General features: G+C 38.4%; 1 protein-coding gene and 1 long non-coding RNA gene across 14 annotated transcripts in view; one reads left to right on the top strand and one right to left on the bottom strand.

Annotated features, from left to right (window-relative positions):
* PLPPR5 (phospholipid phosphatase related 5) overlaps positions 1–21,904 on the bottom strand; it is a 212,529-nt gene that overhangs the window by 103,576 nt on the left and 87,049 nt on the right. Inside the window, exons 1-2 of one of the 13 annotated variants that reach the window (XM_021404621.1) lie at positions 14,863–15,061; positions 10,620–10,714 (exon numbers count right to left, since the gene is read on the bottom strand). The exons of 11 other annotated variants lie outside the window; for them this stretch is intronic. The gene's annotated coding sequence lies outside the window, so the exon portion shown is untranslated. Of the gene's footprint in view, positions 1–9,174; positions 9,250–10,619; positions 10,715–14,862; positions 15,062–21,904 lie in introns of those variants that run through there. One more of the 13 variants, XM_021404624.1, reaches the window with a different exon arrangement.
* On the top strand, positions 15,124–21,696 carry LOC110402492. The gene is made up of 3 exons (XR_002441124.1): positions 15,124–15,194; positions 20,659–20,782; positions 21,538–21,696. It is a non-coding gene; the product is annotated as an uncharacterized LOC110402492 (long non-coding RNA).

Here is a 21,904-nt window from a genome sequence, read left to right as displayed (position 1 = left end):
AGGACCCACAGAATATTTATTCTTAATTCCACAAATACAAAACATTTCATAGTTCCTTAAAAAAAAAAGTAAGATCTGTTGTCAGAGAAAAAAAAAAAAGCTATGACTGCCTAGAAGAAAATCCTGCAGTGCTAATCTCTGCTGCAGAAATAGATGAGCAGAAGCCACGCATCATGAACATGATGATCCTAGGAGCCAGCCAATGACTTCAATAGTAAATCAACTAAAATCTCTAGAGGAGTTAGCATCTTTGAGAACTAAAAACATGCTTTTAAGTGCTGGGCAGCCCCTTAAGATCTCTCTCTTAAAACAAATGAAAAAAAATATTGCTTTATTTCATTTTTAAAACACCAGGTTTAAAAAAAAACTTCTCTTTCCTCTCTTCCTAAAGATACTAAGAGAATCATTTAGCTTTCTCTTGTTTTTCTCAGCTGTTACCCATTACTGTTCATTCCCATCTCATCACTCTTCTTTATGATCTCTCCCTCCTGTCTCCCTGTGTTCCTCCTCCAGTTTCTTCTCTTAACCTTCTTCCTTATTCTTTTTCCCTCACATAGCACATCCATCTCCCTGCTTCTCCTTTTCTCTCTTCTGTGCCCTCCCAAATCCCTCTTTGACTCTACTTCTTCTGGTGTGTCAGTCAGAAACAGCCAACCCTTCTTTAACTTCTGCCTTTGTACTTCCCTCACCCTGCACTCTGCCTGTATATGTATATTTCATACAGGACTCAGGGCTGAACCAGGTGGGCTGATCCTTCCAAGCAATGCTGGGAAAATACACACACGCGCGCGTGTGTGTGTGTGTGTGCGCGTGCAGTCTAGCCCCAGCACTGCGCTGAGCAGCTTGGATGCCCCCTCCCCTCACAAGGGTGGCTAGGGAGCATGACACTGGGTTTTCATTCCATCTGTCAGTAAAATGCAGAGACAGAGATACTGTTCTGCTCAGTGAGAGTTGCGCTTGCACCAGCTGGGATCTCCTTGGGAGCTATTAACTTTTCAGTTGGGACCTTGTCACTCTGGGCATTTTTTGTACAGTCTTTGGAGCTATCAAACACAGCAGTAGTTATCTGTAGTCAACTTGTTTTTACTCAAAGCAATGAAAAATAAAATGCTTCATAAGCAAGCAGTATGGCATACGCTCTTGAAATCTCTCTCAGACTGTTAAGGACTGAACTTATTTATCAAGCAAAGACAATGTCTCTGCTATTAATCAATTTATTTGTATGTATCTAGGGCCAAACTCTGTGGTCATATTCCACTGGATTCAAATATTCACTCGGTGAGTTCCAGGGACTCCTTGATGGTCACTTACATGACTATATAATATATAATTATATAATTATCATATATATACATTATTATTATATAATAATTATATATTATAATATATATAATATATATATAATATAAGCATTAATGCATTAAGTAATGCACAGCTATGCACATTGGGACTACAGGCTCAGCTCATTAAAGAGATGCCAACACAGCAGTTATTTATTATTTATCGAGTGCTTGACAGTGCACTGAAGAGAACAAGCTCTGAGCATTAAAGACCAACAGCTCCTCTTCAGCTTTTATTCAGGTATAAGGATAACCAGATTTCTCTTCTTTAGCACAGCAAAGGAGAGACATTTTTGCTCATGTCACTTAAGTACTGCAGCTGGGTGTTACGCAATGCCTAAAGTTCTCAATGCACCAAAAAGGGAATGAACTGTAGACCCCGAGGTGCACCCTAAGGCTTCCTTTTCTGAAACAGAGGCAGACACTTGCTGGAGCCTGGAACACACACATCTCATATATGAAACTGCCTTTCCACAGTTTGTTGCTATGAGTTTGGAAGAAGATGAGTAAGACCGAATGAGGCATCAAGAAGCCACCTGTGAGAACATGGCAGAAAAGCTACAAGCATCCCTATAAATAGATCTCAGTAAAGAGCTCCGTTTTAGTAATATGAAGTCTTTTCTTGTAACTAGTTACTAAGCAGCCTGTGAAACTATTACTCTGGCAGTAACCCACTGTATGCATTAGCTTGCCTGCCTCCAGCTGCGGTTCTGGGGATATGTCTAACCACAGCCAACAGGATCAGCTCCCAGACAGGCCTGCCCTTGCCATATGTCATTGTCACCAGTCTGCCTCATTGCTAGACATGGGATTCATACTCACATCTGTGCTCCTTTTTTTGGAAAAAATATTGTAGGCACAAGCTTCCAGGAGGAGCTCAGGACAGTAGTGCTTGGCTGAGGGACAGCACCTCTGCAGCTTGGAATGAAGGCTGCTTATGAGCCACCACTAGGTTTTCTACACAAAATGAATTCATATCTTTCACTCTGAAAGGAAGTCTCCAAACCTTCTCAAATCTTTACTACTTGTATTATCCATTGTTGTCATTTGTATGAATGTTTTCTCACATGTCCCTCTTCTGGTGAAAGCCAATGTGAAGAAAATTTGAGAACCCGGTACTGCCCACCTTCCACAGCTTGTTATACATGTGCCAAAAGTTAGAAGAGACCCACAAAAATCACCAAGTCCAACTCCTGGTTCCACACAAGATCACCCAAAATTCAAACCCTATGTCAGAGAGCGTTGCCAAGCACTTTTGAATTCTGGCAGCTTGGTACCATGACCACTGTCCTGGGGAGTCTTTTCCAGTGCCCAGTATTATAGTTGTGCATTCTTTCCTTCCTGTACTTTTCCTCCCCTTACTGGGATTTGTTGTTTTGTCTTTCACAAAGGTTGTATCTACTTTCCTAAGCTTCCAGGTGGTAGTTTCAGTAAGACAGCATTAGCAGATACCAGGAAAATACATATGGCAATAACCTTCTGAATGATAGCATGAAAGCAGGGGTATTTCACCCTCAGAGAACTGTTCCTTCTGAAGGAAGGCAATACGCTCCGCATAACTGCCTAGAGCTCTTGCTGCAGAAGTGTTTAAAATGAAAGAGACAGGGTCTTATTGTATCAGTAATGAATACTGAGTCAATAATGAAATGAAAATGCTACATAAGCACGGCTTCTGAGCTGTTTGATCAGTGTTATTTTCAGTTTTATAAATGGTACTTGTCAGTGTATATCTTATGTCTACCACTTCTTTTGATGAACGCAATTTGTACACACTTTTTAAATGTTTTAATGGTAGCAAACATCACCAGATTCTGACATGCAGCAAGACAGCAGTATGAGCGTGCTAAAAGAGATCACAATCTGACGACACAATTTGCAGACCTTTATACACGTAGGTAGCTGTTCATTTAAGCACACATTCAGTGCATTTGGACCATTAATCAAAATTTCTCATTATTTTGAGAAGCTGAGTTGTATATAACAATAACAAGCAGAACATTAATAGATTGAAAATAATGCTGTAGTCTTATCAGGTCTTACCTTATTCCAAGAAGCCATTACTAGTAAACATTAATAAAGCTAATAGAATTTCTTCACTTGTCCTTCCTATCATTTATGATGGCAATTTGAAAAATAAGGTGTTTAACTGACATGCCTTGGCATCTATGCAACCACAATATTTCTCACTTTGTTTCACGTGAATTGATTCAATTGTGGTTTTGCTTTGCTGCTATGCTAATTTCTGCCAGCTTAAGTACTTCAGAAATTCATCATTAATACTGCAATTAAATGACACTATTTCTTGCAGTGAAACAAAACAAAAAAAAAAAAAATCAAACTTGAATGAATTTGTCAGAACCCAAAGCAGATTTCTCCATGGCAAAGCTTCCATAAAATTAGCACTATCTGCCTGCTCATCCATCCAGTAAATGTTGCATAATGAAAACAATAGGTCTGGGAAGAGTAGAAACAGTCTTCAGCAAATCTCAGGGAGTCCTACAAGTCTCTCAAGTCTTCCTGTAACATAGTCTATCTCTTTTTCAATAGTAAATGCTGAAGAGTTTGTACTCATCCAAATACATGACATTTCTTCTAAATCATCTTTCTCTTACAAAAAATTTCAAAACAACAAAATACAAATGATATTTCTTCCAGGCTCCAGATCTGCCAGAGTAAGTAAACAGAAAGATGAGAGCCAATTCTCCCCACTAGGAAAGTCTTACTGATCTTCTAAGAGTATTGTAGGAAAAAGGAATAGAACACAGCTCATACATACAGTCAAGATGCTGGAGAAATAACTGCTGTTTCAGGTAACTTGGACACAGAACACAAATATAGATCAAAATCAACATTTCAATGCATATCCAAAAGCAAAGTGTGAAGTGAATGAAATCTAAACTATGTAAAAGTAAGCTGCTATGAGCTGAGAGCAAAAAGAAGAATTGCAAATTGCCTTGATGAGAGCAAGAAAAGGCACATAACTGCTAATAAGTGCTACCAACTGGTGAATATTTAGTCATGAACTTAAGATGATCTTTCCCTCTGAAGCTTCAACAGTTACTCTGCCAATTCCTCCAGATACCTTTCCATCTCACAAATGTATTAATGTATAGCCAAAAAAGGCCCTATGTCATCTGCCAGGCCCTCAACGATTACCAAGAGACATCAAAATCTAGGTCAAGAGCAGAATCACAGAATTGCCTGGGTTGAAAAGGACCTCAAAGATCATCAAGTTTCAACCCCCCTGCTGAGTGCTGGGTTGCCAACCACTAGACCAGGCTGCCCAGAGCCACGTCCAGCCTGGTCTTGAATGCCTCCAGGGACAGGGCATCTACAACCTCCCTGGGCAACCTGTTCCAGTGCGTCACCACCCTCTGAGTGAAAAACTTCCTCCTTATATCTAAATTAAAACTCCCGTTTCAGTTTAAAACCATTCCCCCTTCTCCTATCACTATCCATCCTCATAAACAATCATTCCCCTCCTGTTTATGTACTCCCTTCAAGTATTGGAAGGCCACAATGAGGTCTCCTGGAGCCTTCTCTTCTCCAAGCTAAACAAGCCCAGTTCCCTCAACCTTTCTTCATAGGACAGGTGCTCCAGCCTTCTCATCCTCTTGGTGGCCCTCCTCTGAACTCATTCCAAGAGCTCTGCATCTTTCTTGTACTGGGGCCTCCAGGCCTGGACGCAGTACTCCATATGGGGCCTCACAAGAGCCAAGTAGAGGGGGACAATCACCTCCCTCTCCCTGCTGGCCACTCCTCTTTTAATGCAGCCCAGAACGTAGTTGGCCTTTCAGAAAAGTACATACATGCAAATAAAATCCGTATTGGAGGCAGTGCAACATACACCATCACATTTTTCTCAGTGATTTCTATATATGTTGCACAAATTAATTGTTTCTTCATTCTCTGCTGGATTTCTGATGAGTGTACATATGTAGTAATATTGAGATCTGAACGTTACAGTCTTGTCTTGAAATTTAAAAGAATGAGTTTAAAAAGAAACAGTGAAGCAAACAGTTGAAACAGTATTGAGAAGAAATCTTATTACCATGAGAGATGAAAACTAAAAATGAGAGAAACTATATCTTTCTCCTTCTCAGATTATTCGCTATTTGAAGATTAATATTAGGAGGACCAGTATGTCTGTCAAACACCGAATCAAATCTCCCACAGGACTTCAAATAGCAAAAAGCATTATCAAGAAGAGGATTCACAGGATTATGTTTGTAGCGATAGGATTAGGATTTGCCCAACGAGCTGCATTATCAGAAATAACAAGGTCATTTTTATTCTAAGAAGATGAAGGAAGAATGTACTTACTTTGCAAGCAGGCAAATTAATATGGAATTAAGCAATAAAAGAATTTCATAAACTGACTTCATTTGTGAAATCAAGGCAAATCTTAATCCTATAGTTTTTCATTTTTAAAAAACCCTCCACTGGAATGAAGGAGTAGAATACTGTGCTGACATGAAGTCCCAGCTGACATGGGTGTAATGATGACTGTCCACCATAATAGCAGAAAGTAACCACCATTCAGAAAGTATATACAAAAACACCTTCCCACAGTCAGGCAGCTGACTGTAGGAATCTCTGCAGGGAGACACTCACAGAAATACTTATTACAATGTAACTGTCTGGAATAATTCCTCATATAGATCCTGGAATAGTTTATTGTCTTCATCTTTCTCTCTCTTTTAGAATCAGAATATTCAAATAGGTAGAACTTTTAAAATAGTCAGTCTTAGTCTACATCTTGGTGTGCATTCAGGAGTGGATTTACCAGGCAAGACTAAATCAACTATGACCAATGTACACAGAGGGATGAATGACAAAGGCCATGCTAGAGGGTAGCAACATTGTGTCTGCCTTAAACCCAGTGTAAACAAGTCTTGTGTCCTCTAAGTTCTGAAGGAATAGCTAAAAAAAAAAAAAAGATTTTAGATCGTTTTTCTACTACAAAGTTCAGCTCCACCTTGTACTAATTAAAAGTTGTTTCACATGCCTCCCAATGAAATTAAAAAACCTTTTTGCCAGAAAAAAAATTCAACTGCTCTAATGTTCACCAGAAGCATACACAAAGAAGCAGCAGAAGTTGCTATGGTCACACAGATATCAAATTAATTTGTATTTATTAATAGCTCCATCTCGAGTTGAACAGCTGATGGGTAACTTTTGGGAATCTGAGCATAACAATACTGGTTTTCTTCCCAGCGTTTAACTGCTGCTATTCTTTAAACTGTATCTTAAAATATGTTGAGTACTTTCCTCTTGTGAATACATAAGCAAATTCTGTATTGACAACAGGATGTGATACTAACACAGATGGGAGAAGATGTGTTTTTTCCAAAACAAAGAGGTGTGCCACGTCACCAATGTGAGTCTCTACATCACTGCAGCAATCTGATTATCATCTGTTTCTCATTTAGACAAATTTGATAGAAGTTAGCATCTATAAATCTCTATATACTATTTCCTTATATCCCATTTAGTTTTTTTATTTCCTTCTGGCCAAATAAACCAGTTCATTTCACCTCATGCAATATTCAAGACTTGGCATCATTTCTGAAGAGATAAAGTTTGGTGACAGTTCTCAACTCCTGAATAAGACCTAATTTATGCCTAATACTACATGTAAAAAAGACAATTAAACTTCAAAGACCTTAAGCATGAAAAACATCTTTATACTTCATTAAAACGGTAATTCTGGAGACTTAATTTTACTGCACAACCGTAAAGCTCCCAGTTAGCTTATTAATAATTTTTCATTTTTTCTTCCTCTGGAAGATCACTGTTCATTAAATAAATACATCTATACATACACAATCACAGCAAATATCTTAAGGGACAAGAAGAAAAAACATGAACTTTTTCCACAGGGAAAATATAAGTGCAGACCAGTAGGTGGAGGTGTATGAGTCGACTGGCAATGTTTTCTGGGCCTGCCTGAGCACCAGTGCACTGCCTCCACAAGCCTCCACTGCTAACTCCTACAGATTCCTCAAAAAAATTCACAAATCTCACATATAAAAGTGAAACAGGATCTCTATGTTGTGTTCATGATTTTCAGTGATATTTTGTACTTAGGCAACTGGGATACCTCACTAGGAGCAGGTGCAAACTGCAAGATATGATGTCTACTAAATAACAATATGTTCACAAGAGTATATGGCCATACTATTAGTTTAGGCCAAGTAAACAGAAAATGTAACCTCAGCTTGTGTATAAGAAGGTCATCACAGTTTTGAGTTGTGGATCTATCCATGAAAGATTCATTTTCTAAATATGTCATCGCAGTCAGTGATTCAGAAGTAGAACACTTCCATCTGGCAACAGATGGTCAAGATACATCTTATTTGTAGGAGAGTCCTCTGCTAAAAGAACTAGTCCTCTCTACAATCTGTATAATCAGAAAAACAGCTTCTTTCTAGTATTACTAATGTGAGAAAACACACTAGCATCCTTCTCATGAGATTAATCAACCCCATATACACCTACATCCCTGCTTAACTGTTAAGCAACCTTCTACGCATTGCAGTCATTTCTGCTGCCCGTTCCTATTTCCACAGTAGATAACGTCTATGGTATGTGTGTAAAACCTGTGTAGTTATCCAAAAGTGCTAGTTGGTGCACTGAATTTATGCAGAGTTCTATTATATATTGGGATGAGCTGCTCAGTAGCTCTTACTACCAGCTCTCACCATTGCCTTCCTACAAACACTGACTGCAGCAAGCTGTTCTTATTGACTGAGGAATGTTTGTATCTTTCTAGGGGCATTTGCCAAGGTTTTGAAAAGCCATCCCTTCGGAGTGAACCTGCTGTATTGTTTCATGTTTTTAACCACTCATGCACAAGGCGACAGTATCTGTGGGAGTAACAGATGGCTGATAACAAAGTAAGTTTATCCTATTTCCTCCCTCACCATCCCAGATACGTGTTGCCTATTCCTGGCTTTCTTCTCTAAACGTTCTGGGAGTAATACCCCAAAGCTCAGCACATCCTAGCCAAATGTTCAACATCTACTTTCCAGTGAGCCCACACCCTGAAAATGTGGTGGTATATCTGTTTATTTTATTCCTACAAAGAAACCCTAAACTTAATACATTTAACATGGAAATCCTTCTATAACCTTCCCCTGCCCACAGCAAGAGAAGTATGCACTCTTATGCCTGGCACTATTGCACTGGCCAGAATTTTCCCATTACTATGAATCCTTCGCAGAAAGCCAGTGAGCTGGGCAACAGGCAGATATGAGCTGGAGCTAGCTCCGCCACCCACAGCCTACTCCAGCATTTCATCTTAACAGCTCTGAGAAGTACTCCTTAAGAAATCGCTTTTACGAGTACACATTTCCTTCTCAGAATCTAAGTTAATTAATCTGGACATGGAGGTAGGAAGAATAGTTATACTGACCAAAAAATTCACCACACAGATAATCACCATTTTGGAAATTCCAAATGCAATTTAACTCAACATATTTATGCCTTATTTTACTCTTAGAAACAAATGAATATAGAGGGTACATCTATGAACACATTTCTGAACTATAAATAACCCTGGTCAAAACAGAATTTATGGCCATTTCAGGGTATAAAAAGAAAGTCTTTTACAGCAAAGAGTCAGGGAATAGGCTGAATATCACATTATTAGGCAGCCTGACACACTGCTGGAATATCAAATTAAGGATATTCCAAGATAAATAGGCCAAGAAGCAACTCAGATCTGCTCCGAGAAAACAATTGGTAAATAATTCCTATTTGTGAAAGAATTTGTAAAAATCTAACAGATTGTTTGACAATAACAAAAATAAAACAAAGAAAAGGAATATACCCACTAAGTTGTTCCTCCAGAGGTCTTCACACAGGTCTTAGAAAAAGGACTCAGCCTTAGTGGAGAGTCATCAGACATGAAATTTCAGCTCCCCCATTTGTATGTGATTTGATAAACAAGAAAAGCACTGAGGAATTAATTCAGTGCTTGCTTTGGTTACAGAATCTGAAGTGACTGTTGCCATGGGTACATGGAATCAAGTTTATAAAGGGGATTTAAGGACATGACAGAGGATAAACTAAAATACAGCATGGAAAATTCAAGAATTGTAGATCCCTGAAGAAAATGAGGATCTAAAACACAAAGTCCCAAAAAAATGAAAGTGGTCATTCATGCCATGAAGACAAGGCAGAAGAAAAGGACAGCCAATTGAAAGAGTGGTGTGGAGAAAGAAAGGGAAGAAACTGGAAGATACTGAATGGAAAAGAAGTGTAGTTAGCTCTGTAAGAAGAGAGGAAGAGACAATGAAAATAAGCACAACTGGATCACAAGACCAGCCATGTGATACAGTAGATTATGACAGAGATCAGAAAAGGACAAGAACAGCGTTTGAAGAAATAACAGCTAAGGGAAAAATGAAGACACACACTTACAAAATGAAAAACAGATGTAGATGATTAGGGATTCTCATTAAGGAGAGTCAATAAGCAAGTTATCAGAGATGATCTGGAGGAAAGAAAGATATGCAGTGTGACAGAAGCAAGAATACATGTTGTTTCAAACTACAAAAAAAATCATGTGAGAACAGGAGAATCTACTAATCCTACTTTATGTTGAAAAACTCCACTGAAAAATTATACCAAGAAAAGGATCCCAAATGTCTGTCAGCTGTGCAAGACTGGTTTATCTGTTCTTTAATGGAATTCCTCCATCCTCACGAGAAAGAACATTTATAAAAGATTAAATATAATTCCTAGGTGCCTCAGGTCTTAGAACATTTTTTATGCTGTTAGGCCACATAAAAGAGGACTTTTTCTGAAGAGAGGACTTCTTAAAAAGGTGACAGTAAGGAGAAAAAAAGATTAATATTAAAGAAAACATCTGATGAGTGAATGACATGGCAAAAGAAACGACTTTCAAGGAAAAAAAAACTCATTAAAAAAACAGATGGTAAGCAATACATGAGATTTGAGTGCATTAAGAACTTCTTCAGGACAAGTATGTCAAAATAGCAGTTGTGACTAGGATACTAGCATCTAAGAGAATCTGCTGGCCAGGAAAGAGATAAAAACCTAAATATAGAGAGATATCATTTTACAGAAAGATATGACAGACTATAGAGAAATTAGAAGAGCTACTGCAGATGAAACAATCTATCTGGATCAAAATCAGTGTGTAAAAGAAGTCCTACTGAGTAATGTCAGGAGTGTGTGATCACCCCAACTGTCTGGTTGGAACTTTGTTCTGAAATCAGTTGCTGAAAATGTCCATTTAAGTGTTCTTACCTCAAGAAAATATAGGGCTACCTGCTCTTCAATGAAAGCTCACCTCCAGTGCAGTTTTCAGCTTGAGAGGTACAGTCTGGCCTTTTCTTCTCTTGCTATCATAGTGTTAAGAAATGAATCACTGGTGGAAAACAAATATATTGTTTCATAAAAGCTTTTGAGCGAGTTTTAGTTTCTTGTGGAAGCTAACGCTATGAAAAGGCCCCTGAAGGTATTTAGACTCATGAACTGAGGACATGATCAGCTTTTAAATGTGATGATCCAGATTTCAGGTTATAAATCACTAAATTCAGGGCACTGGAATCATTAAGGTACACTCTCTATTTCTCCTACTTTTTGTTAAGCATCTTTTAATGATCACAGTCAGAAACCAGAGACTGACTAGATGGCCTTGTGTTTTAACTCTGTGTCTGTGCTTGAAGGCTGAGACTGAAACTTGAAACATGCTTTTTTTAAACGGAACAAGAGGGAATAAGAACATTTACAGCTCTGTTACTGATAGCCTGATTGTCCTTTGGAACATGGATGGGAGGACAGAGTGTTCAGTGAGCTTTCATTCCATAATTCTTTTGCAGATGAAGAACCAGAGGACTTTCACTGATACTGGCAAAGAGACCTTCCACTTCATATTCTTACAGAAAACAAGATTTGAGTGTCAGAAAGCTGCCTGGAAGTTACAGTGCCATCCCTGGCTACTTCTAGGACAATAAATTTCTGTACAGTTAGTTCCCTTTTCTGGGACTTTCCTTGAACTGACAGTGCAATTTAAAGGGACAATCATAAAGTATATGTATAATTCATAAAAGTGTTTGAAAATAAAGTTTGTGTGATCTGGCAAAGTAATACTAACCTACTGTTTAGACTGGTTATCTTTTTTTTTTTTTTCCCTCCATGAAAAGATAGCCCGGGAAAAGCCTCTTTCTATCAATTACCAATTATTATTTTATTTCCTCAACTGCGTTACTTTTTCTTTGCAAGAAGATTGCTGCATATTTACCACATTACACAATCTTTTCCTACAGGAAGCTTATTCAGTACATGTGAAGAATAAGGCTCTCCTGCTATCAAAAATAGACTCCTTCGCCTACCATGACTGTCAAATAATCTAAGACAGATCAAAAGAAAGTTAAAGCATTCATACTGGAACATCTTATGTTATTAAAAGAGCTCTTTTTTTCTTTCAGAAGAATTGTATGGTTTTCTTCTGCAATCAATAGATTTTTCAAGCATTTATGTCAAATACATAAATACATTTCAAAATGCATTTCAAATACATTTCAACTGGTTGAGACCTGTTAGGTGCTGTTAGAAAGCACCTTGCTAATTTCTTACAAACTATGTGAGTTTCTTCGTGATAATGAACGTTGCAGTGCCATGTGGCTCTGTTATAGTTTGTAAAGAACTTGCATCATTAGTAATATTCACAAAAGTTTCTGTAGTACTCCAAATGTATTAGCTACTGTCCAGACAGCAAATGAGAGTCACTGCTGAAAGGACCCTGTAACTCAAAATCAGTAACGATGAACTAAAGGAAAAAAACAAAGGCGTTGGCTTAGATGATCACAGCGTCCATATTTACAAGAAAAAATATTTAGCTGGAAATGTTTTTAAAATAATTTAGGCTACCTAACAGAGACCACTGGGACAACAGAGTACTTGAAAATGTGCAATGACCTATATTCATCTGAATGAACCACTGAAAGCTTTAGCACGCCCTGGAAGAACAAATGAGTGGGAGAAGGGGAATGCAAACCAAAATGACTTTCACATAATTAAGCACACAGTTCATAATTTAGCACACATTCTATTGAAAAATAAGCTTCGAAAAAGTTTCTTAACTACAGATATAGCCACAATTTATCTTCATAGTTTAGCTATAGCCATGATTTGTATTTCTACTAGGGTTCTAGCTAACTTTCCTGAAAGAAAAGTGTGAATGGTAAACATGACACAGTAAAAAATAATGCAAATGCATACTGTTATCTCATATAATCACCATTTTTTTTTTTTTTATTTTTTTAAACTAACCTTAATATAGTGCTCGTTTCCAAGGCCTGGATGCTACTGCAATAAAAACAGTACAAGAGATGGATGGAAAGACAGCTTAACATCTTGCTGCATATTTTTATAAAGAATGTATTGTGAATAGACTTTTTTTCAAGATAGTCACTGCCTGTTCTATTATTACTACTCCTGCCTGACACTGGCATTTTAGGGATAACTTCAGTTGTGATATTCAAAAGATTCTGGAAGATAACTTTATGTTACTTGATAAGGATTTATTTTTGCTGTTCCCAGATCTTTCAGAAATAGAGAAGACTAGTGATCTCTTACTCTTTTAGGAAAAAATAAATAAATTGGAATCTTGGCAATATGTACAGAAAAATAGATCTCCTGCTATTTTTCAAACAGGTTTATGTCTTTGAGAATATCACTTTGTATATTTTGTGCAGAATTTAAAATATTTGGTGACATAATTTCTTGAGATATAAATTATATCTTTTTTAAGCGACCTTTGAAGCTGCTAATGCTGGTGCCATTCAGACTTACTAGTCAGTAAAGTGCTAGTTAAGGTGCCCTGAACATCTATTTGTTCATACAAACAGTGAACTTTAAAGTGTGTCTTCCAGAGAACAGAAGGAAGAATTGACTCCTGCAAGACTTTCTTGCTCTAGCTGTTGATCTGCTTCTGTCATTTCTCATAGGACGGTTCACATCCTTTCAGACTTCTATGTATGATTTTTATACTACTGCAGTCTCAGTCTTTACAGAGTTCTAACTTGTCTCTGTCAACATGTACTAAAGTACATATATCAGACTGTTTTTCTCTTCTCCACTGCAAAGCATTCTGTTATCTCCCCTAAAGTCAGTTCTGTTCCGGCTCTCACTTTTCATCCTCAAACTCCTAAATACATTGCTCAAAATTTTGAAAGTCTGCTGTAAGTCTGGGTGTAAACACAAGACACAATGGAGATTTCTACCACAAGGCTACAGATTTTCACTGAAGAAGCTAGAACTGTTTTCCAGTCAAGCAGAAGGCTATGCAAGAATGACCACAGGTGTGCACACCCCACATCAGCTTCACCACCTCAGACTACCAGCTCCAGGATAAACACAGGGCAGCATAGCTTGTGTAGACTCTGTTTCCCCTGTATTCCATCTCAATACAATTCTCACCAGAAGGAAAGAATGAGGCAGAATGAACTGATGTCATAGGTTTTGGAAAAAAAAAAAACTAATTACATGGCCCACTAACCTCCTGAGAGGCCTTCAGACTCTCTGATGATGGTAGAAACATAAGAGATTTAAAAAATACAGAGGAGGACTAGGCAGGTAAAAGCCATAGTATTATGCTTAGGATAGTTTCGATATTTGAAGCAATGTAAGTCACACTACTTCCTCTCTTTGAAGACCTTTACTAAGAATTTCAAAAATAACGCAAATTCATTAAACTTTCTGTCATATACTTTAATAATCAATAGACATTACCATGTAGATGATGTCAGGTTTCAAAACATCAGCACTACAGATTCGCTTTATAAATGCACGGTACATAAAAATGAGTGCACAAGTGCATCTTCAAAGTCAAGTAAATCTGAGATGAATTTTTATGTACAGTATAGGTATAAGTTTAAGAAAAACTGTAAAGTGCAAAGGAGGATGTAACAGAATTAAGCCATTACTGTTCACCTCAAGTACCCTGGAACAAAGCCTGCATTCACTTCAAGCGTGATATGAATTTATGAGTGCTGTTTATCTCCCTTGTACTGAAAATTTGCCTATGTCTGATATTTACTGGACAACATGACTGCTAGGCTGGATAGAGAGTGGGTCTGCCTGATTACAGCACTCAGTCTCAAGAGCACTTAAAAAAAAAATCAATGACAAGCTAGATCCCTTTGATAATTTAAACCCAGGGGCCCTTGGAAAAAGTGTAACTATAGTCCAGTTTCTCCATTCCTACCTGCTACATACTCCAGAAAAATTTTCTACTATACTTATTTCAAGGACAGAAGGACCACTTAAATTATTTGGAAACACACATAGAACTGAAAAAAAGACAGAGGAAAGGAAACAAAAAATATGTATTCATTCACAATTAAGTACTGCTGACACCACTGGTCTATAAGGTTGAGCATGCCTCTGGGTGACCTTACACTGATCTGTCACACATCATGCCACTGTCTTCTCACTGATTAACCTCTACCACGATGCCTCCCTGTCTTAACTTCTGCTAGGATACAGTTGTTTTTCTTCATAGTCTCTGGTATGATGCAATGTTTTGGTTTTAGGAGAAAAATGATGTTGATAACGTGCAGATGTTTCCAGTTGTTGCTGAGCAGCACTGTGCAGACCAAGGACATTTCAGTTTTCTCATCTTCTGCCAGCAATAGGGACTAGGTAGGGGGCACAAGGAGCTGGGAGGGGACAGAATAAGGACAGCTGACCTAAGCTGGCCAAAAGGATATTCCATACATTATGACATCATGCAGAAGAAAGTTGGAAAAGGTGGAGGCAGTTCTTGGGGCTTCCTTCCACTGCTCAGGGGGCTAGCTGGGCATTGGTCAGCCGGTGGTGAGTAACTGTTTGTGTATCATTTGTTATATACACACACATAACGTACATATATTTGTCACAACTATTATCCTTTTTCCCTCTTCCTTTTCTCTATCTTAGTAAATAGTTTTTATCTCAGCCCAAAAGTTCTACTTTGCTTTTTTTTGATTCTCTCCCGCATCCCACTGGGAAGGGGGGAGGGAGGGAGCAAACGACTGTGGTGCTTAACTACCTGCAGGGTTAAATCGCCACACTCTTTTTTTCTTGTAAAATTACTTTAAGTTACCTTAACATTCATAAATATGTACTTGATGATTTCCAAGAATAATTAGCTTTTCTCGTTATTTCTAATATAAGCAAAAGAGTCCTCTGAATAGATAGGTATTAGAAAAATTGTAGGAATTACAACATCCAGCTTTCTATAAGACCACCCAAATCTTGATTTTTATGAACTACATGCAAACACAGTTTAAAAAAAATCCCACCAGTAATATGTTTTATTAAATATCTCTACTAGAAAAAAAGATTACATCATCAGCTGTTGAAAATAGAGTGTACATTCAAAGTTGTTTCTTTCCCAACATTTTATAACACCATATTGGAAAATAACTTTCTGGGGGAGTGGGAGGTGTGTATAAACAAATTCAATAAAATTTTACAGCCATGCTTTTCAAGTAGGAATTACTGCATGGAAAAACACTTGCTTTAGTTCCCCCATGTACTTGTATTTCACACATACTTAGCACTCCTCTGTATCATTATTGAAAACCCTTTCTACAGGAAACTAAGGATAAGAGATGAGAATCCAGAAAACATGTGCATAAAAACTCAAGATCTTTTTGTTATAGATATGTGAGAGTAATTTGAAAAAACTAGTAGCTGTCTTTTGTACTTCTATTCATTATTGTCATCTACACTGCCGATTCTTAATGTTACCAGGTACCTTTTGTTTCCTTCTGTACTTAGACTATGACATAGGTACCTCTGTTTCTCAGACGTCTCAGCAGTGGGCATACCGAATGCTGAGTTCTTCCATCACATAGGCCATAAGCTACACTTCCATTAAGGGTTCTGTCCTCAAATCTGAGATGCTGTACCACAGGTAATAGGCTGCTCAAAGACCTAAGTGCTCTCAAACCAAGGTGAAGCAGAATTGTTAAATTGTCTTCCATATATTTTCCTTTGGATCCATCCTCTAGGAAGAGCATCCCAAGCATGATTATAGTGGATGAATCTGGACAAAATAAGCACAGCATGTTTGAGCTGAGCAGGAAGAGGGACAAATAGTGGGCAGATTAATATTTTATGTACAGGAAAGATAGTGCATGTGTATGCACACAGCTTAGGGAAAAAATTAATGATCTATGATACATCTAGTTAGCAGAAGTCACTCTAAGACCTTTTATTGTGATTCTAATGAGAATTTTAATAACAAATATTAGGAAAGTAGTTGTGTTGTTCTAACATTTTTCTGGGACACAAATAAAATCCTTACTTCACATTCTGTCAGTGTGGGAAGTGCACTACAGTCCTACATCCAAGAAGGAATATGTCTATTAGGCCTAACTTTGGTCATTTAACTCACCAATTTGTTAGGTAGAAAAAAAATTCAGTAGCCAATTTAAGCTTCTCCTCTTCAAATTGTCTTCTGAAGTCCCATCCAAAGTTGCCCAGCTATCACCACACACTGCGCCAGGTACCTGGGCGTCTAGCTTGGAGTGAAGCGATACATTTGGTAGAGCATCGTAGCTGTCTACTGCTATAGCAAAACAATCCCAGGACTTAAGCAGAATGTTATGTCACTGCTGTTATTTAATAGGATTGCTGCTGCTTTTCTATCGGCAGATAAAAAGGTTTTGTGCAAAGGAGTTTTGGGTGGCTAGAGAGAAATATACTTTTTTTTCTGATAAATATTATGGAACACCTATCTAATATCTTCCATGTTTATAAAAAAAATATTGTGCAACAGATCCTGATACAGTAGACATTTTGTCAGCTACCTTCTTTGGAACTTTTCGTATAAAGGCATCAAGTTTTGAATTGATCAACGTTCGCTATATTTGTTCTTAATGTTAGTTTTCCACAACAACTTAGGAACCCTAAGAGCCATATACTGAAAAAGGCCAAAGATCCATCTAGGTTTATTATTTATTTACTTATTTTTAACAACCACTGTCACTCCAGAAAGCATTAAACTACACACTATTTGATAGTAGGATGAACTTCCTCCTATTCTGAGCAGCCGATTATTTTACACCCAAAAGCTTTCTTGGTGCTGCCACACATGCAAAGCAGACCCAAACAAATGTACATAAAGTTCAGTACAGAAAAGCACCATATCCATCATACACTTAATGTAGAAATTCTACTGCAGAAAATATCTTCTGTCAACATATATTATTTGTGAGTTTGGAATTGTACATTAGAAGAAAAACCTACTGGAAAAAAGTGCGAATATAGAATACTTTATTTTAAGATCTATCACCTTCCAGTACACTTCCTTTCCTACTCATTAAGCTCTTTGACATCAATGAAAGCCCTACTGCTTACATCCTGCAAGCTTTGCACAGATTCATCCTGTTACATGAATGTCTCTAGAAATCAAATTCCATTTTTCTAGGGGAGTTGCATCCAATTTTGCCACAGCTGTGATGCACTGTCTCCTTATCTACATACCAATCCATCTCCCATTGCATGCAAAAAGCGATTTCTAAGCCATACAAATACTCTCATGTACCAGATTTTAAAAAGGTAAAGTCTGTTTTGTGTCCTACGCAGTGAAGATTTCTGAAGATTCAAGGTTGCATATCGTGCTCACTAGAGCAGTCTTTAACTTCAATTAGTCTTCCTAAATACTAATCAGCATATTCATCTATGTGAGTTCTCATATCCAATTCCCTACTGTATTAAGTAGCATTTCACTATGTATTTCAACCTCCTTGGTTCATTTCCTCTGGAGAGTAAGAAATTTCAGGTAATTAAATTTTTAAACTTACTATTCTTCTTAGCAACATTTGTTATTCTATATATGCTTTTAAATCAATATTAATTGAAGCGGATGCAAAGCATGAAGCCTTTAGAAAGTTTCCATAAGAATCAGGTACCCATGTAGGCAAACTAACTTTCGTGCTTCAATGAAAGCAAATGCTCCCACTGAAGAAGAACACAATGCTCAAACATCACGTGAGGTGATACCAGCTGTGCTATGCATGCCTGGAGGTGCCATGCTTGCCAGGCTGCTCAGGAGCACCATGCTGGCTGGGGCAGCAGACCATGTGCTCACCCCGCTGCGGGGCCCCAGCCAAGCTCTGATGGCTGGTGTCTACTTCTGGACAAAAGGAAAAAAGCTTTAAACTTTTTTTTTTTCTGGTTCACACTGAGCAGGTCTGTTGCAGATTCACTCCTGTGTTTTGAAATGCACTGTGTCAGTGCTGTGGAAAAATCCCAAAAGGGATCTTCAGTGCCAGCTAACACACGAGCATGCACTCGTGGCAGAGGGACCCTTGTTGCTAAGGAAGAAGCAATGCAAATTGCTGCTGATGTTTTACAGATCAATACACTTCAGAGAGAAAAAGAGAATTTCTGTCTCCCATAGCTGAGTTTCTGCTTGGCTGTTTCAGATACCAGGCTAGAAGTGGAGCTGGCCCTTTGTGTCCCATTCTCCACATCCCAGCTCCCACTGCCCACACTCACCCCTGCAGCCCCAGCCTGGGCCCACTGCACCCTGTGGCAGCACTGCCCAGCCACCTTCCCCTCACTCTCACATCCCTGCCCAAAAACTGCAGCCCCAGCCCCGCTCCACTGCTACTGCTTCCTGCCTGGCCACCCCACACACAGGCCCCACAACATTTGGGGAAGGCAAGCAAAGGCAGAGGCCACAAGAGATCAAGTCAGCCATGCTGCAGCAGAGCCTGCTGTAGGCAGGAATGCTGGAGCCTTGCTGAAATGCCAGCTGCTCTCTGTCATGGGCTGGTGCTGTAGCACTCTAAACCTACTGGCATTGCACTTATTCTTATAACCAGACAGGGTTCAAGCTCTTAGGCCTGCCCTGCATGGCTGGGAAATGCATTATTTAAACTCTGCTGTTGATTCTAACATGTATCCTACTGAGCAACAACAAGCTCTGGTAATGGCATCTTTCTGTCACATTAAAAACAAAAAACAGCATTTCTACAGGAATGTTTGTGTTCTGGAGTTTGCTGTAAGATGTGCCAATACTGCCTTTCCACTAGACCTCTGTTTCACTAACACATCAGAGGCTAGGTAAAAATACTAACAATGTGTTCTTGCATCATGAAAAAAAATTGAAAAATGGAGGAAAGCCTGAAATGACAAAAGAAATGTGCAGGTGAATACAAAGAGGAGACCAGTGTGTATGCTCTGCTTGCCAGAGCTCCATGCTCAGCAGAGGGCTCCAGCCCTGCACACAAGCAGCTGCTTACCGCTGTCGGTGCCCAGCATCACTGCCAGCAACCCACACACAGCATGGAAATTGCTCTGTTTGCATAGTTCCAAGAAATATAAATCTCTGCCTTGAAATTAGGGTTAAAATATCCATCTACCACAAAGGAGAAGAAACAGGTCTTAAGTTTTCTGTTCACACAATTTTCCTGAAGATCATAATTATTCCTAGAAGGAAAAAAAAAAAAAAACAATCTATGATGTGCCTGCACTGTGGAGCTGCAGAGCCTGAAATAAAATGGCTCATGTCCTTCTAGTTTCTGGGCAACGAACACCACGGAAAAAGGAGACAGCAGAGCGGGAAGCGTGACTGCATTCATGTGCTCATGCACTTTGCGTTAGTGACACATCGTAACTTCTTTTGCTTGAGTGCACCAAGTATAATGCTCACCCTCTGTCTCATTAAATACATTCTTAAAAACATGTCTGCATGTCAGTCTCTGCAACCATCCTCTCCTGTTCCAAGTACTCTCTAGGACACAGAGCAAATATCAAAGGAGGGAAATACAGACAAAACAGAGCCTCAGTACAGAAGAAAAGTACAGCCTTTTCAGGCCTTGACAATACCACCATAAAGAGTAAAATTTGAAACAGCTATTTAATTGAGTCTGACAAAAAAACACAAAAGCAATCCGACTGGCCTGATTTTGAGCATGTGCTGGGATTACTCCACTGCAGTACAATTGTGCCTGAAGTGTGCCACTGCAAGAGGATCAGTTCCTATTCTAAATTAAATCCTCTTCACAAGAATTACTGAGTCTGTACCTCACCTCACGGTGCTTTGTAATATATACTGTCTAGACAATATGACAAACAGCTATTACTTCTTCATTGCATATTTGATGCTCTCCTCAAAAGATCTTTGTGCTCAGTACAATATACACTCAATTAGCCATTCACTTGCTGATTATTTTATGGTCATTAACTGTACAATAGAGGACAATAGCACAATACAGGAGAAATGTACCACTGTACCACCTTTCCTTCCTTTCCTCTCATACACTAGTATTTTTATTCACAGAGCTCCACCAAGCAGACTAATTGTGAGTGCACAAATATGCATGTGGATTGATTCACATGAAACAGTGAAGTTACAAAGGAGTGTCCTCAGCTGGAGGAATAAGCCTACAAATACCCACTCCAGTGTAAGTGAGCAGCTTTTGCATACAGTAATGCACAACAGAGAAACAGGTAGAGATACGGACATCAGGCATTATCAGAACTGAAGGTTGTCTATAGCTATAATTCCAATGAAGAGCCCAAGAATTCTGTTAATATAGTAATCCCCGATGAGAAATGCCCATTGAATGAAATGTACATACAGTGATATTCCTACTAATTTCAAATGTTGTTTGCTTTTCAATCCTGTAAGATCCTACATCATTTCACTACAAGTTCGCCCACTTCATAAAGAAATGTTTTCACCTGTATCAAAATTTAGATAACTCCAGGATACCTTATATTATCAGTGAGAATTTTGCTCTTCCATATTTATTATCAGAAACAACCTCTCCTCCTGTTAAAAAAAAACTAGCAAGGCTGAAATCAAACTCAGAAACACTCCATTTATGACAGGTTACCTGGAGATTAACTTTTTGCTGGTAAAGGTGTTCTCCAACAAACTGAGGGTTTACTCCTCATGAGAGTTAGTGATATACATGACAAACTCATTTGTTCATAAGGTAAAAAAAAATTCGAAAGGTAACAGAAGTGCCCTAATGCACCATGTAACAGAGCGCAACGCAGCATAAACACATAGATAATGCACACTCTGATCTCACAACTGTAACTGCATGCAGACTGCAATTAATAATAGAACAAAACCAGCAGGCTCTCTCTTAACAGCCATCCATTTAAGTATCCATGCAATGGCTAGCATTATCATCATTTTTCTTTCTAGACTACAAGTACAAGACAACTGCTGTTTTCTACTTATCCTCATGCTGAATTTGAAAGACTGGAAAGAAAAATGTCCAGAACAATAAAGCACTGGGATTGGAAATTAAAGGAATTGCCCAAGTCTTACATATTCCTAACCTAGTTATAAACAGGAATTCCTCACTCCTCTGCCTGAAAGTTGCTTTTATTTCAATAAATCTACTTAAAAAAGATTTGCAACACATCATTCCTAAAGTGCGCTTTCCTATCTTTCTCTGATTTTTATTATGCAAAAGGGAGATGTGGAGTAGCCATGAAGAGAGGATATTGTGAGTCACACATGCAAAAATGAGCTTTTCAGTGAATATAGCCACAACAGCTTTTTACAA

The sequence above is a fragment of the Numida meleagris genome, chromosome 7, assembly GCF_002078875.1.
Source record: "Numida meleagris isolate 19003 breed g44 Domestic line chromosome 7, NumMel1.0, whole genome shotgun sequence".
Taxonomy (NCBI): Eukaryota; Metazoa; Chordata; class Aves; order Galliformes; family Numididae; genus Numida; species Numida meleagris.
The sequence above is the reverse complement of the archived record's forward strand: the minus strand, read 5'-3'. Positions and strand labels throughout refer to the sequence as shown.